Below are 4,049 nucleotides of genomic sequence, written 5' to 3'. Positions count from 1 at the left end.
CCCATCATTTGTACAATTTTTAATCCCCGCCCCATAGTGATGCTACCAGACAACTATGAGCGATATCCATTGCTTGGTTTTAGAGAAGTTGTTAATATGAATATAGCTATATTAACCCCTTTTGGCCCCGTCCCTCAGGCCCCTTGGGGTCAGCCCCACTATTTGTACAATTTTGAATCCTCACCCCATAGTGATGCTACCAGGCATATAGGAGCAATATCCATTGCTCCGTTTCATAGAAGAAGTCGTTTATATTAATAGAGCCAAATTGACCCCTTTTGGCCCCGCCCCTCAGACCCCTTGGGGGTCAGCCCCACCATTTGTACAATTTTTAGTTGCCACCCTATATGGATGCTTCTGACCAAATTTGGTCAAATTCTGATCAGTAGTTATGAAGAAGAAGTCAATTGTTGATGGACGGACGATGGACGACGGACGCAACTTTATGGCATAAGCTCACCTTGGTCCTTTGGACCAGGTGAGCTAAAAAATGATAAGTTTCATGATTCTCGTGTTGGAACAATTTATTTCAAAGAAAAAACATATTAAAAACAAATTCCAATGATAAGTTGCAGCGAACCTGTATATCATACAACAAAATGTCTTCCATGACGTACCATCACACAATGTCTGAAGTATGAAACAGTAGCCGAGATATGCCCAAGAAAACTGTATCATGCTTATTAGCATGTATAGTCAATTTCAAAGGTCAAGTAATAGTTTGCAGTGACCTCAGTTTAATACATAACACATTGCCTAGTGTACTTATTTCCCAAAGTTTATGTTTATTAATGAAGCAATGGCCAATATATGCCCTGGAGAATTCTTCAGAATAGACATGCAGGCAGACATGCACATATTCACTTAAATTCATTCATTCATTCATTCATTCATTCATTCATCATTCATTCATTCATTCATTCAAATGAAGTGAGGTATACAAAAAGTTGGATGTAGATGTTTAACTCTTTAACTCAATTTAAAACTAAATTAAGAAAGCATTATGGCAAAACTTTATTGCAAATATTAAATGCAGCATTTTTTTAAACAATAATGCAATATGTGAATATGTGACACATGGAAAGTGACACTAAACATCAAATCAATACAAATAGGCAAACATAACAATTAAATAAATAACAACAGATATATTGTAAAAAACATTTATCACCATATGTTAAAATGTGTCGGGGTTATAGCACCCCTGCTATACTGGAATTGATTAATACAATTTTCTTACACATAAATACTTTTATTTTTCATTTCATTTGATGTAGAACATTGAAATATTATCTAACAATCCATTTAAACTAAACCCAAAAAACATCACATTCCCCTTTGAAATGTTAACAGATTTCAATTTCACAATCCTCCCCAACACCTCATTCTTATAGAGTATAAGTTGTCTGATAGAGTATCAGTTGTCTGATAGAGCATCAGTTGTCTGATAGAGTATCAGTTGTCTGATAGAGCATCAGTTGTCTGATAGAGCATCAGTTGTCTGATAGAGCATCAGTTGTCTAATGGAGCATCAGTTGTCTAATGGAGCATCAGTTGTCTGATGGAGCATCAGTTGTCTGATAGAGCATCAGTTGTCTGATAGAGTATAAGTTGTCTGATAGAGTATCAGTTGTCTAATGGAGCATCAGTTGTCTAATGGAGCATCAGTTGTCTGATAGAGCATCAGTTGTCTGATAGAGTATCAGTTGTCTGATAGAGCATCAGTTGTCTAATGGAGCATCAGTTGTCTGATAGAGTATCAGTTGTCTGATAGAGTATAAGTTGTCTGATAAAGTATCAGTTGTCTGATAGAGCATCAGTTGTCTTATAGAGCATCAGTTGTCTAATGGAGCATCAGTTGTCTGATAGAGCATCAGTTGTCTAATGGAGCATCAGTTGTCTGATAGAGCATCAGTTGTCTAATGGAGCATCAGTTGTCAAATGGAGCATCAGTTGTCTAATAGAGTATAAGTTGTCTAATGGAGCATCAGTTGTCTGATAGAGTATCAGTTGTCTAATGGAGCATCAGTTGTCTAATGGAGCATCAGTTGTCTGATAGAGTATAAGTTGTCTGATAGAGTATAAGTTGTCTGATAGAGTATCAGTTGTCTGATAGAGCATCAGTTGTCTGATAGAGCATCAGTTGTCTGATAGAGTATCAGTTGTCTGATAGAGTATAAGTTGTCTGATAGAGTATCAGTTGTCTGATAGAGTATCAGTTGTCTAATGGAGCATCAGTTGTCTGATAGAGTATAAGTTGTCTGATAGAGTATCAGTTGTCTGATAGAGTATCAGTTGTCTGATAGAGTATCAGTTGTCTAATGGAGCATCAGTTGTCTAATGGAGCATCAGTTGTCTGATAGAGTATAAGTTGTCTGATAGAGTATAAGTTGTCTGATAGAGCATCAGTTGTCTGATAGAGTATCAGTTGTCTAATGGAGCATCAGTTGTCTAATGGAGCATCAGTTGTCTGATAGAGTATAAGTTGTCTGATAGAGTATTAGTTGTCTGATAGAGTATAAGTTGTCTGATAGAGTATCAGTTGTCTGATAGAGCATCAGTTGTCTGATAGAGTATCAGTTGTCTGATAGAGTATAAGTTGTCTGATAGAGTATCAGTTGTCTGATAGAGCATCAGTTGTCTAATGGAGCATCAGTTGTCTGATAGAGTATAAGTTGTCTGATAGAGTATCAGTTGTCTGATAGAGTATCAGTTGTCTAATGGAGCATCAGTTGTCTAATGGAGCATCAGTTGTCTGATAGAGTATAAGTTGTCTGATAGAGCATCAGTTGTCTGATAGAGCATCAGTTGTCTGATAGAGCATCAGTTGTCTAATGGAGTATAAGTTGTCTGATGGAGTATCAGTTGTCTGATAGAGTATAAGTTGTCTGATAGAGTATAAGTTGTCTGATAGAGCATCAGTTGTCTGATAGAGCATCAGTTGTCTAATGGAGCATCAGTTGTCTGATAGAGCATCAGTTGTCTGATAGAGTATCAGTTGTCTGATAGAGTATCAGTTGTCTAATGGAGCATCAGTTGTCTGATAGAGTATAAGTTGTCTGATAGAGTATCAGTTGTCTGATAAAGCATCAGTTGTCTGATAGAGCATCAGTTGTCTGATAGAGTATCAGTTGTCTGATAGAGTATCAGTTGTCTGATAGAGTATCAGTTGTCTGATAGAGTATCAGTTGTCTAATGGAGCATCAGTTGTCTGATAGAGCATCAGTTGTCTGATAGAGCATCAGTTGTCTGATAGAGCATCAGTTGTCTGATAGAGTATAAGTTGTCTGATAGAGTATAAGTTGTCTGATAGAGTATCAGTTGTCTGATAGAGTATAAGTTGTCTGATAGAGCATCAGTTGTCTGATAGAGCATCAGTTGTCTGATAGAGTATAAGTTGTCTGATAGAGTATCAGTTGTCTGATAGAGTATCAGTTGTCTGATAGAGTATCAGTTGTCTGATAGAGTATAAGTTGTCTGATAGAGTAAGAAATGTCAGAAATAGCAATCCTTCTGATACAGTAGCGGTTGATCATACTCAATTTCAAAATAGTTTACTCAAAGACAATAATGAGTGTGAGGATTTCTAAAATGCCTAATCCAGTCCAAGATAAAATGTCACAGATTTCATCTTAAACAATCCATCTGATCACTTCCTTACTTACCCTAAATGCCAGATGGCCATCAGGCCTATTGCACAAAAGCTATTGCATATGTAAAACATAATAATATTAATATCCTTGTCCATGTGTACTCCTGTTCCAATATTTATTGTCCAATAGAAGAATTTGGACATTTATTTACACTACACTTTTACACAATCTGCTGTGTTTGCAGGGTATGGTGACATGATAGATACAGCTAGGATATGGTTCATCAGTGCATCTAAATTTGTTTGATATCATTTATAGATTTAAAAATTCATATAAAATATCTCTGGTATAAGTAATATTGTATATGGTACCACTAAAATGCTGAATACAATATTGTCGGTCATTCACATGTCTTCATTTTCGAACTTTTCAAAATCCCCCCCCCCCCCCCCCCCC

Source organism: Pecten maximus, chromosome 12, assembly GCF_902652985.1.
Source record: "Pecten maximus chromosome 12, xPecMax1.1, whole genome shotgun sequence".
NCBI lineage: Eukaryota > Metazoa > Mollusca > Bivalvia > Pectinida > Pectinidae > Pecten > Pecten maximus.
The sequence above is the reverse complement of the archived record's forward strand: the minus strand, read 5'-3'. Positions refer to the sequence as shown.